The sequence below is a fragment of the Peromyscus leucopus genome, unplaced genomic scaffold (genome assembly GCF_004664715.2).
Source record: "Peromyscus leucopus breed LL Stock unplaced genomic scaffold, UCI_PerLeu_2.1 scaffold_161, whole genome shotgun sequence".
NCBI lineage: Eukaryota > Metazoa > Chordata > Mammalia > Rodentia > Cricetidae > Peromyscus > Peromyscus leucopus.
Genome location: NW_023504787.1, coordinates 3,000 through 17,126, shown reverse-complemented (window position 1 = coordinate 17,126; position 14,127 = coordinate 3,000). Strand labels below are relative to the sequence as shown.

At 41.6% G+C, this 14,127-nt stretch overlaps 1 pseudogene; it reads left to right on the top strand.

The window, feature by feature from the left end:
• Positions 1–1,186: 1,186 nt before the first annotated feature.
• On the top strand, positions 1,187–2,688 carry LOC114690851 (annotated as a pseudogene).
• The last annotated feature ends 11,439 nt before the right edge of the window (positions 2,689–14,127 follow it).

Below are 14,127 nucleotides of genomic sequence, written 5' to 3'. Positions count from 1 at the left end.
GTTTGTTTCCCCTGAGACAGGTTTTCTCTGTGTAGCTTTGTGCATATCCTAGAACTCACTCTGTAGCCTGGGCTGGCCTTGAACTCACAGAGATTAGCCTGCCAGGATTAAAGGTGTGGGTCACCACTGCCTGGCAGTTTGTACTGTCTTTATTAATTCAGTTTATTTAGTTTAGGACTCAGGGTACTACTGGCACTGAGATTAGTTTAAATGCATTCCTTGCTTTTTCTTTCATGAAGTGTTTTCTTTAACATTGGTGTTTGTTTGTCTTAATTAGGGTTTCTATTGCTGCAAAAAAACACCATGACAAAAAAAAAACAAAAAACAAAAAACTCCACAATAAAACAAACAAACAAAAAACCAAAAATAAAGTTGGGGAGGAAAGGGTTTATTCATCTTACACTTCCAGATTGCTGTTCATCTCAAAAGAAAGTCAGGAAAGTAATGCAAACAGCAGGATCCTGGAGGCAGGAGCTGATAAAGAGGCCATGGAATGGTGCTGCTTACTAGCTTGCTATTCCTGGCTTTGTCAGCCTGCTTTTTATAGAACCCTAGACTACCAGTCTAGGGATAGCACCACTCACAATGGGCAAGTACCTCCCCCATGGTCACTAGTTCAGAGAATGCCAGACAGATGTATTTCATGGAGACATGTCATCAACTGAGGTCTCTTCCTCTCTGATGTCTCCAGTTTTTCTCAGGTTGACCAGTAAGTCCCCCAGGACAATGTTTATTCTTCTCCAAAATCTTGATAAATTCAGTGAATCCAAGAAGCCTGGGCTCTACTTGGCTTGAAGCTATTTTTGTTAGGAGTTTAACTCTCCCCCCCTATAAATTTGTATCTTAAATCTCTTGATTACTTTGGGCCAGGATTTTACATTTGGATACATTCTTAACTAACCAAGTAGTTCCATCTCTGATCTCAGTGTTTTCCTTTGCACATACACATCAGTGATTCCATCTTTGATCTTTCCTATGATTCCTCATCTAGTGCTTTGAGATTGTGTTCTTCTAGTATTTCTATGTCCTTGACCTGCATCATTAAAATGTTTGGGATATCCCAGATATCATGAGAGAGGTCATAGTATTAAACCTCCATTCTAAAATTGCATTAATTTTTGTTTCTGGGGTTGTTTGCCCCAGGAATTGCCAACAAGATAAAGAGGTTGAAATTGAGCTGAACATCATGGCCAGCCCCTTGGAAGAAAACATCCTTGAAAAGAATTTCAAGATCATAACATCTCTAGGCTCTGGTGGATTTGGTGAGGTGAAGCTTGCCTGCCACCTTCCTACACATACACAGGAGACAGTCAAGGTCATTTAGAAAAAAAAAAAAAAAAAACAATGCTCTGGCTCATATCAACTCTGAAGTAGAGATACTTCAGTCTGTGGAACAGAGAAACATAGGTCATTTCTTTCATGTTATTGACACAAGTACAAATACTTATGTGATCATGGAGTATGTTGCAGAAAAAGATCTGGAATATTTTCTCAGGGAGATAGACTTCCTAAAGGAGAATAAGGCCAGACCAATATTCCAACAGATTTTTTCAGGAGTTTATTTTCTCGACCAGAGACACATTGCACATGGTGATATTAAATTGGAGAATATTGTTATTGATAGAACTGGCAAGGTCAAGCTTTGTGACTTTGGTATGGCCACTCAGCTGGCAGAGGGGCAGATGTTGGAGAAGGTGTGTGGTTCCAAGCTCTATTTGGCTTCAGAGATTTTGGCAAGGAAACCCTATGATGGCCTGGCAGGGGATATAGGAGCTTAGGAGTCCTCCTATATGTGCTGGTCACAGAACAATTTCCATATGAAGAAACCAATTTTGATCATATGTACAGGGTCATCACCACCACAAAGTAGCCCATTCCATACCACATGTCAAAACCCTGTCACATCATCATTGGATAATTACTCATGGTCCCCATCTGGCACAGGATAACAGTATGTCAGCTCCAGGAAAGACAATGGCTAGGCAACATTAAAGAACATGCAACAGCTGGAACTAAGGAAATCCTTACCAGGGTCATGGAGATTATGTGCACCATGGGCTATACCTGTGAGGAGATTGTATCATCCTTCAAACACAGGCAGCCAAATAACTTAACAGCAACATCAATATCCTCAAATATCAACTGAGCTGTGGGGACAGTCATCAGCACAATCAGAAGCCCTGGTTAAATGGCAGTCCTATAGCTGCTCTTTGCCCTCTGCACCCCTTGAAGAAGAGAACCAGTGAACCAGCCTTTCCAACATGTATAGAAGATGGGAAGAGACACTTTCATGAGGAAGGTATGGAAGGAAGAGGCAAAAGAAGCCAAAGTTACACCATACTCAACATGCCCTGTGCAGATGAAGCAGCCCCAGGTGGAGATGTTCTGATGGCTAATGTCACCAACAGTGCTACAGAACACATTGCAGTCAACATGAATTCTGTGATCAGCCTGCCTCCTCAACTCTCCTCATTTGAATCAGCCCTGGATGGAACACCCACGTGGTTTCTGAACATGGGCTTCTCTACAGATGAACCATTTATGAGGCCCAACAAGTCAAATGACCATCCCTAGGATGAACCTACATCCTCTAGATCCAGGTCACTCAGGGCCTGGAAGATGATGAAGAAGAGTATTTTCCATGCATTGAGAGCACTGTTTTCCTGCTCCATGCCCACCCCATTGTGATCCCTGAATCCCTGTGTAAGCTACAAAGAAATGAGAGGACAGTGCAGTCCATAAGAAACCCAGTTCTTTGGCCACCAAGATGTTCTCCTCCATTGTATCTTGACTATGTTATTTTAATAAAGATTCTTTTGTAAATGACAAATATACTATCTCAGAGGGCACCTGCATGGTATCTCTTCTCTACAGTCAAAGCCATGCACATATGAATGCATGAATACATTCAACTTGGTGTCAGGGCCTGCTAGGTATACAACCATAAAGTCTAAGCCTTCCACATGGTTAAAGTTCAGGTCCTAGTCAGTACCACATTCTCTAAAAACAAAACCATATATATATAAAACTATGTGTGTCTATGTGCCAGGTATTTCTAATTATACCCTTCTCTGATTCCACAGCAATACCCCCTTTCTCCTCTTTTACACACACACACACACACACACACACACACACACACACACACACTCATTCACATTGCGGTATCAATTACTGCTAGTTTTATCCTTCCATTAAACCAAGCCCCACACAGGGATCTAGATGTATGTCCTACTACCTGTCCCTTCCCCTGTAATCAAAACCCTCATACAGTGTTTGCTGTGTCTGGTTCTACCAGCGATTTCCTGCAACACAGAATTAGATTTCAGCTTCTGCTAACTATTCCCCTCCTCAAGAGCCAAATGTCACAAAACAAATAGAAACCAAGGGATCAGTCTTCCTTGATATCCTCTTCCCTTCCGCAAAACCTTCAAATTAAAGGATAGGTGTCAAGTACTGCTAAGTAAGCCCTGCAACATTTCTGTTCTTCCATGTTATATATTCACACCTGAGGACTGGGAGTTGAGAACAGAATATTTATAGAACATCTGACATGAGTCTTTCTGGGTCTGGAATCTCTTACTCAATATAATCTTTTCCTCATCCATGCATTTACCCAGAAAAATGGTTCCCTAACAAAGAGGGTTAATGTGCTGAGCAGCTGAAACTAATCTTGTGATTTTGCAGTTGGTTACAGATTGTGAGAGCTGTTTTCTTTATTAAAGATTAACATGGGGTCCCAGCCCACTGTGTACACTTTCTTCCCTTGAAGTTAGGCCTGAGTCATGTAAGAACTTCATGTGAATGAACCATGAAGAGCAACGCAACAAGCAGCATTTCTCCATGTTTTCTGCCTTTACTCCTGCTTGAATTCCTTACCCAATTTTCTTTAATAAAGGACTTTGATCAGAATATGTAAGTGACAAATGCTAACTTCCCCACATTGATTTCTGCCATTATTTCTGTCAGCAACAGAAAGTATACTAAGACAATGTCCTAAGAGAGGGCTGGACCAAGTGGTCATACTGTTTCCACCTCTGATCCAGCATCATCTCTGGTATCCCACCTAAAAGACAGTGCTCTGTGTCTACACAACTGAGCTTCATGTAGCACATGCCTAAGCCTAATCAAAACACTAAACACAACTGTGTTGGAAAGAATTAACCAGTGGTGGTGGTGGTGGAGGTGGAATGCACCTTTAATCCCAGCACTCCAGGAGGCAGAGCCAGGTGGATCTTTGTGAGTTCTAGGCCAGCCTGGTGTACAGAGTGAGATCCAGGAAAGGCACAAAGCTACACAGAGAATCCCTGTCTCGAAGGAAAAACAAAAAGAATTAACCAACAAACTAAATCCAAATGACTAAGTCCCATTACAAAGACAGAAATAATATGAAAAAATCCAGGACAACTTGGTGTCTCCCCAAATGAACAATCCCATAGTAATGGCCAACTGTAAGAGTCTCTAGAACAAAATTTGAGACATAGCATTTGAAGGAATGATTGTGAATATGATCAGATAACTCAAAATGGCCTGAGAAACTCATGGTGCCTCAAGGAGAGTAATTTTCCTCTTTAAAACTGTGCTGCTCTTGTTACATTTGAAATGTTTAGGAAGGCTTTCCTAGACAGGTTGACTTGTGTGGAATAGGGAAAAGTACCAACTGTTTATATTATTAAATCATCATCAGCACCTAGGGAATGTAATTATCTTAACTTAGTTGTGTTGGAAATATAGACTCCGTGCTGTTATTTCCAATATGGAATACCAATGTTCAATTCTGATAAGAACATGCCTCTTAGTGTGTTGTTTTTTGTTTGTGTCACTGAGGTACAGGCATGCCCAGCTCTAAACAACACCTTAAAAAAACAACCTACTAGCCGAGTGGTGGTGGCACACGCCTTAAATCCAGCACTCAGGAGGCAGAGCCAGGCGGATCTCTGTGAGTTCAAGGCCAGCCTGGGCTACCAAGTGAGCTCCAGGTAAGGCACAAAGCTACACAGAGAAACCCTGTCTCAAAGAACAAAAAAAAACCCTACTAATTGATTTACTTTTGTAGTTATGTTTTGATTGTGAGTGTTATGTGTCTGTGTAGCACATGGGAGTTCTGCCCCCACAGGATAGAAGAGCATGGCAAATTCCCTGACTAGAGTTATAGACAAATTTGAGCCTGTATGGGAATGCTCCAATTTTTACCAGGATTTCTGGAAGAACAGTCCATGCTCTTTAGAACTGAGCCATAGCTCCAGCCCTGCAAACATCACATTTTGATTCAATAAGCAGCAATGCCTTATTGTGGAAAAATCCATCAGGTATGGTAGGAATTTGTAGGTTGCTTTTGCCCTCTTCCAACGAGGGTAGACTGAGGTTTGTGTTTTCAGAAAGAGTGAGTGTGGGGTCAAATCTTAGAAATCTTAGAGGGGTGGGATCATTGCTGTGGTCTGTGGAAAGACCATCCTCTTCTTCTAACTGACTGAAATAGTGATGTCTGAAGATTTTCATACTGATAGGAAGGCACAAAAACGATGTGAGGAGAAAACTGCCCCAGAGGGACTGTCATTTCAGGCTTTGTTGAAATAATTAATGTGTAACATATCCATCTCCATAAGCTGATGCAATTTAGAGAAGAATATGGCACTTCTGTTTAGCATACTGGTCAACAAGAGCATAGGAGACAGTGGATGACTATAAATTTGTTTCACTGGTGATTATTAAACTAATGCATAAAAAAATGAGACAGCATAAAATGATTGCATTTTAAGAGAATTTTAATTAAAATACATTGTGATACATAATCTATAAACTTACATTGCTAATGAACAAAAGTGTGAAATGTCAGTGTTTGTAAGTTGTTGAACAACAAAAGGGATGCTGGAGAGATGTGCAGACACCAATTTTAATATCCGAACTCAATAGTTTTTGTCAACATGACACAAAGAAACGTCACCTGGGAAGAGGGAACCTCAATTGAGGAATGACCCCCTTAGATTGACTTATCAGCATGCCTGTGGAGCATTTTCTGGATTGACAGATGTCAAAGTCCTACTCTCCAGATCAGGCCACCATGCAAACCTTCATTTCCCTATGATTAGAAGAGGAGAGGTGTGTAGCTAGTCATTCTTTGTCCCACCAGCAAGCTCCCAAATCATGACACAGAGACTTATTAACTGTGAAATCTTGGCTAATAGCTTATGCTTTTCTAACCAGCTCTTATAACTTAAATTAACCCATACTTTTAATCTACATTCTTTTATGTGGTTCTATTTCCCTTACTGTGTAATGCCCATGCTACTTGCTCTGTGTCCTGGCGTCCCCATTCTTCTTCCTAGCAATCTCTGTGCCTGGAAATCCTGCCTAGCTATTGGCTATTCAGCTTTTATTAAACCAATCTGAGTGACACATCTTCACAGTGTACAAACAGACTATTCCACAACAAAGGTCCCAATTTGACTGTCCTTAATCCTCGTGAGTAGAGGCCAGAGAAATTCAGCTTGGAAGGCTGGCAGTAGAGCCCAGCTGTAAGCCATGCATTCCTGGGCTGCCCAGCTGTCTCTGCTACAACCTCATCCGGAGCATGGTGGACTGAGCTTGAGAGAGGCCTGCAGACAGGATCTGCTCTCCATTCTCAGAACTCCCTAAGCTTTCTCAGGATAATCAGAAGAACATCTACTCAATTCAAGAAAGGTGTATTGGGCAAGGTTGTTACTATTCCCCTCTTTAGATGTACTGTCCCAGGTTAACAGCTATCCTCAGGAGTTAGGAATTAAAGAACCTCCTTGATTGTCATTTCCAGACTTCTAGCAACATTTTATAACATTTGCTAATTGAACTCTTCTCTACACCAAAGTCTAATTGGCACTGCCTCCAACTCCATCTCTCACCATCCATGCCAGGCTTCACTATACTAGCAAATAATCAACGTTCCTTCTACTCCTCAATCAAGAAGAACGACAGGAGGAATAGGGTCTCTAGGTATCCCACAGACACATGCTGAGAACCTGCTCCCTCCACCTAGATGACCTCACTCAGCTCTGATGGATGGTCATTGAGGTCCTGAGAGTGGCCATTGATTCTGCTCTGGAAATCAGCACTCAGAATCTGATGGCTATAGGGATTCTTTTCTCTGAGTCTTGAAGTTCCATCTTTTCTGGGAGAGATTTTCTTTTTGTGTGACAGGGTTTCTCTTTGTAGTTTTGGTGCTTGTCCTAGAGCTCACTCTGCAGACCAGGCTGGCCTTGAACTCACAGAGATCCTCCTGGCTCTGCCTCCACCACCTTCCACCTTGCTGGGATTAAAGGCGTGCACCTCCAGCGCCTGGCCCTGAGAGAGAATTCTTGAAATTCCTGGTTCTGGAAAGAGGGAACAACCCTACTGGCAGCAATCTTAACATACACAGAATAACCCTTGGGCCCTCAAGCATGTGCCAGAAAACCTAGGACAGATAAGTAACCCTTGGCTCCTTGGTTATGGTTCATACATTAACTGAACTTTGTGGTAGCACTGAGAGTCATTCAAAAAGGTGTCAGTCTAGTGAGAAATCCAGATGCCCCCTACAGCAGGATGCAATTATTTATCATCCTTTTCTGGCTACTGTATCTCATCTGGGAAATTGGGATACCAGGGAGCCTGGAGTACTTCTGTTCCAAACAACAACACAGAATTCTGAGTATGTAATGTGCCATCTCTGGTGAATCCTGGTGGTGAGGCTCTCTGACTGCCTTTGTCCTTTCCAGGTTTTCCATCACATCAGGAGGGGTGGCTGGGAGTCACTGGAACACCTCCCAGGGTTAGCTGTATGGGTTTCACCTGGTGATGACCCAAGGAAGATGGAAGTCCTGCAAAAGGTTGAATGAAACCTCATGAAATGCTTTAGCTGTGCTGGGGAGTGAAGAGGTTAAGGTGGGGACTTGGGAAATCACCTATGAGGAAATGTTGACACCTCTCAACCTCTGGAGCTGAGGCAAGGGGGACAGTTCTCTAGTAAAACAATGCTTAAAAACAATGACATCTCCGGGCTGTGGTGGCATACGCCTTTAATCCCAGCACTCAGGAGGTAGAGGCAGGTGGATCTCTGTGAGTTCGAGGCCAGCCTATTCTACAGAGTGAGTTCTAGGAAAGGCACAAAGCTACACAGAGAAACCTTGTCTCGAAAAACAAAAAAAAAAAACAAAACAAACAACAAACAAACAAAACCCAATAAACAAAAAAACAAAAACAAAAACCAATGACATCATGAAATTTGCTGGCAAATGGATAGATCTAGAAAAGGTCATTCTGAGTGATGTCACCCAGACCCAGAAAAAGATAGAGAAACATGGTATGTACTCACTTATAAGTAGATATTAGCCATAATGCAAAGGATAAACATGCTATAATCCATAGACCCAAAGAAGCTAGTAACAAAGAGAGATCAATTGGGGGAATCATGAATCTCCCTGTGAAGGGGAAATAAAATGGACATCACACGTGGATGTGGGGAGAGTTTTGAATGGGAGGTAAGGATGAGAACAAGAGGATGAGGTGGAGGAGGATAAATGGAGTACTGGGAGAGATAACTGGAATCTGGGGCATCTCTAGAACAATCTAGAAACCTAGTGCAATGAAATCTCCCAGGAGTCTATGATGGTGATCCTAGCTAAGACACTGAGCAATGGGGGATATGGAACCTGAATTGACCATCTACTGTTACAGGGCAAGTCTTCTATAGAGGGATTGGGACACCAACCTAGTCACGAATCTGTCAACTAAAATTTTTCCTTCCTACAAGATGGGCTGGAGGAAAGTTGACACAGAAGTTGTGGGATTGGCCCACCAATGACTGGTCCAGCCTCAGATCCATACCATGAGAAGAAATACACCCCTGAAACTGCCTGGAGGGCCAGGACTGAGAGGCTGAATAGCCCAGAGACCTATGATATAACCTAACACAACTAGAAAAAATAAAGAATGAAATGATCCTAATCATATTCTGTTATACTCATAAACTGGTACGTCGCCTAATTGTCATCAGAGAGGCTTCACCCAGCAACTGAATGAATCAGATGGAGAGACCCACAGCCAAACCATAGGCAGAACTTGGGGGAAATTCTACAGAAGAGAGGGAGGAAGGTTGTAGGATCCAGAGGGGTCAAGAACACAAAAAGAAAATCCACAGAAGCAACTCACCTGGGCTCATAGGGACTCACAAAGACTGAACTGAAAACCAGAAATCCTCCATGGGATTGACTTAGGCCCTCTGCATGTATGTTACAGTTGTGTAACCTGGTCTTCTTGTGGGACACATAACAATGGGGAGAGGGACTGTATCTGACTCTGTTGACTGCTTTTGGGACTCTTTCCTCCTACCAAGTTGCCTTGCCCTGCCTTAATAGGAGAGGAGGTGCATGGTATCAACGAAACGATATGCCATGGCTAGATGATATCCATGAGAGCCCTGCCTATTTCTAAAGAGAAATGAAGGAGGAGTAGTTGGGTAAGACATATAAGGAGAGGGAATGAGAGGAGGGAGGGGAAACTATGATCTGGATGTAAAAACAAATAAACACACACAAAGAAAGAAGGAAGGAAGGAATGAAGGAAAGAAGGAGGAAAGAAGGAAGCAAAAAAAGAAAAAGAAAAGAAAAAGTCTGTTACCTTGGCTGCTATAAAATATCTAGGCATCTGGGAGGGTTATCTCATTGGAATACAGTGACAAACAATGGGGCTTTCTTAGCCTGGATGGTCCTGAGAAACATGTGACAGCTTCCTGTATATTCTATGGACTAAGAAGGAGTAGTGACAATCACTTGTGGAAGTGGGAACCTCCACCCTAGAGAAAAAAGGGGAAGCATCTTCACCAACTGATAACTACTAATTTATGCTGCTCATCTGATACAGTGTGAACTGAGAGCAGTGATCCCTGATAATTGTGATAGTTTGTCTTGGTTAAGTCTATGCTTATTTGCATGTTATGACAATCAGAGGCCCAGACTCAGATACAGAAATAAAATACAGCCTCAAACATGAATGCCAATGCTGCATTCTCCTTAATTCTCAGATGAAATCAGCTTGTCAGAGATGATTATTCATGTCTCAGGAATTTTGAGACTCCATTGCTAAAAATAACCATTTTTAATGATGTTCTTTATTTTAGTATATAAACTTATTAAGTTGATATTAAACACAAGGTATTAAATGTACCCACAGCAAGCAACATATGAAGACCTCACTTTAGGAACCACTATTGAGCTATCTCCACTCCTAGATGTTGTGAAATTTATGCTGGTATCTCACACATGGCAGGTAGGAGCTGCATCACAGAACTATGCTTGGCCACCTTACATAAGGGTACTCATACCAATCTGACCTAGTCCTCTTCCATGATTTTACATAGTTGCATTAGTCCATTTATTTAGAAACAGAATCTCCTGTAGCACAGGCTGGCCTCAAGCTTCTATGTAGCTGAGGATAACCAGGCCAGCTGGGAAGACTCCTACAGGCAAGTCTCCCCACCAACACCCCCCATTGGACCCTGCAATCTACAAGACCCACACCCTACCCCAAACCTACCCATCCCTCTGCAACCTCAGGAGCTCACTGAGAAATAGAATCTTCCAGGTGTGATTGGACCAAGTGTGGCCCCCTGAGACACACACACAGCAAGCACAGATTGAACCAAGAGCAGCTCCCTCAGACACAAACACCTCTTGACCCAATGGAGGAAGAGATGGATAGACACAAGTGTAAAAATGCATACAATAACATAAAGAATAATATGGCACCACCAATTCTTAATGATTCTTCAATAGCAAGACCTGAACATCATAACATAGAAGAAGCAGAAGAAACTGACCTTAAAAATAACTTTATGAAGATGACAGACAGAAGCCTTTAAAGAGAAAATGAAAAATTCCCTTAAAGAAATAGAGGAAAAGACAAACAAAAAAGTTGGAAGAAATAAATAAATCCCTTAAAGAAAGCCAAGAAAACCAAGAAAAAGCAATTAAACCAGTGAAGAAAATAGTACAAGACCTGAAAATTGAACTAGAAGCAATGAAGAAGACACAAACTGAAGGAATGCTGCAAATAAAAAATCTGAGTAAACAAGCAGGAACTATAGATGCAAGCATAACCAACAGAATACAAGAGATGGAAGAGAGAATCTTTGATGTGGAGGATATAATAGAGGATATAGATTCATCAGTCAAAGAAAGCACTAAAGCCAAAAAACTCATAACACAAAATGTCCCGGAAATCTGGACACTATGAAGAGCCCAAACATAAGAATAATAGGAATAGAAGAAGGAGAAGAATAGCATTACAAAGGCACAGAAAATATATTCAACAAAATCATAGAAAAAAAAACTTTCTAAATTTAAAGAAGGAAATGCCTATGAAGATACAAGAAGTTTACAGAACACCAAATACACAAGGCACCCATCCTTGATAAAGTCAACTCACTACATAATAATCAAACCACTAAACATACAGAATAAAGAAATAATGTTAAGAGCAGCAAAGGAAAAAGTCCAAGTAACTTATAATGGCAGACCCATCAGAATAACATCTGACTTCTCAATGGAGACTCTGAAAGCCAGAAGGTCCTGGACAGATGTTATGCAGACACTAAGCGATCAGAGATGCCAGCCCAGACTACTATGCCCAACAAAACTTTTGTTGGAACCCAAAATTTAGGGTCTCAATTGGGCACCCCAAGAACCCAGACTCCAGTCCAGTTGATGCAATAGCAGGAGGATTTATTAAGCTTCTATATAGAAGGGCAAACTCTGTTCCTAAGAGCAAGAGTCGCATCTTACTGCAGCCCCATGAGGGCTTTTAAAGGAAAAACCCACAAAACCCACAAGATTACAATTCCCATACAATTTCGTTTCACAAGATCATGGTCTGATCACAGAGTGATCACAGAGGGCATACAGTTACGTCAACAGGTACATTATTCCTGAAACCTCAAGGTGGGTATCAGGGCAGGAGTGAAGTTTACACAAAGATCACAGTGGTCCTTCCTGGAACACCTGCAACTATCCCAGTAACAGTTGAGCACATCTCTTAACAGAAATCTTTTTACATTGTTATATGGTTGCAGGGAAGATTGAACAATGGCTAAGTCAGGTTGCCCTTGGAACTAGATTTTTAGTTTCTCATTTCCTGGTGCTTGAAGTTTTTCTTTTCCTGCGGCTTGGGGGTGTAAACCTGAAGGGCTAGGGTCTTTCACTTTCAAACACCATAGATGGAGTGCATAAAATATTCCAAGACAAAATCAGATTTAAGCAATACCTACTCACAAATCCAGACCTACAAAAAGCACTAGAAAAAAATTCCAACCTAACAAAATTAGATGCACCAATGAAAACACAGGCAATAGAAAAACTCACAGCAACAAATCCCAAAGAAGGGAAATACACACTCACTACCACAAAAAGATAACAGGAATTAACAATTACTGGTCATTAATATCCCTGAATATCAATGGACTCAATTCACCTATAAAAAGACAGAGGTTAACAGAATGGATATGAAAACAGGATCCATCCTTCTGCTGCATAGAAGAAACATACCTCAACTTCAAAGACAGACACTACCTCAGAGAAAAAAGTTGGGAAAAGCCTTTTACAGTCAAATGGACTCAAGAAGCAAGCTGGTGTAGCTATCTTAGTAACTAACAAAATAGAGTTCTGTGGTGGTATTGTGTTCCCTGAAATATTGTATACCTAATAAACTTATCTGGGGTCAGAGAATGGAACAGCCATAATATTAAACATAGAGGATAGGCAATGGTAGCATACACCTTTAATCCCAACATTCCAGAGGCAGAAATCCCTCTGGATTTCTGTGAGTTCAAGGCCACACTGGAAACAGCCAGGCATGGCTGACACACACCTTTAATCCCAAGAAGTGAGCCTTTAATCCCAGGGTGTCATGGCAGAAAACATAAAGATATATAAGGCATGAAGACCAGAAACTAGCAGCTTTTGGCTGGTTAAGCTTTTAGGCTTTGAGCAGCACAGTTCAGCTGAGAGGCATCCCGTCTGAGGAAACAGGATCACCTGAGGAATTGGCGAGGTGAGGAAGCTGTGGCTTATTCTACTTCTCTGATCTTCCAGTGTTCACCCCAATACCTGGCCCCAGGTTTGATTTTGTTAATAAGACTCTTTAAGATTCCTGCTACAGAGTTCAAACTAAAATCAATCAAAAGAGATCAGGAAAGACATTACATACTCATCACAGAAAAAAAAATCCACCAAGATGAAGTCTCAATTCAGAACATTTATTCCCCAAATACAAGGGCACCAAAATATGTAAAAGAAAAAAGAACTAAAGCTTAAATTGCACATCAAACCCCACATACTAACAGTGAGAGACTTCAACACCCCACACTCACACACTTATCAATGGACAGGTCTGCCACAAAGAACCTTTTTTTTTTTTCTTTTGGTTTTTCAAGACAGGGTTTCTTTGTGTAACTTTGGAGCCTGTCCTGGAACTTGCTCTGTAGACCAGGCTGGTCTTGAATTCACAGAGATCCACCTGTCTCTGCCTCCCGAGTGCTTGAATTAAAGGCATGGGCCACCATGGCCCAGCAAGAAACTTAATAGAGAAATTAGGTATCTAACAGACATTATGACTCAAAAAGACTTAATAGATATATACAGAACATTCCATTCTAACACAAAAGAATATACCTTCTTCTCAGCACCCCATGGAACCTTCTCTAAAACTGACCACATACTCAGCCACAAAGCAAATCTCAACAGATACAAAAGAATTGGAATAACCTCATGTATCTTATTGAGCCACCATGGCTTACAGTTAGAGTTAAAAAAATATATAGAAAACCTACAATCTCATGGAAACTGAATAATGCTCCACTGAATCACAACTGGGTCCAGGAAGAAATAAAAAAAATAATAATTAAGCCAATCAACTGTCTCACCTATTGGCTTGATCTGTTTGGGAGGCATCTAGGCAGTGGTACCAGGTCCTGTGCTCATTGCATGAGTTGGCTATTTGAAACCTGGGGCTTATGCAGGGACGCTTGGCTCAGTCTGGGAGAAGGGGACTGGACCTGCCTGGACTGAGTCTACCAGGTTGATCTCAGTCCTTGGGGGAGGCTTTGCCCTGGAGTAGGTGGGA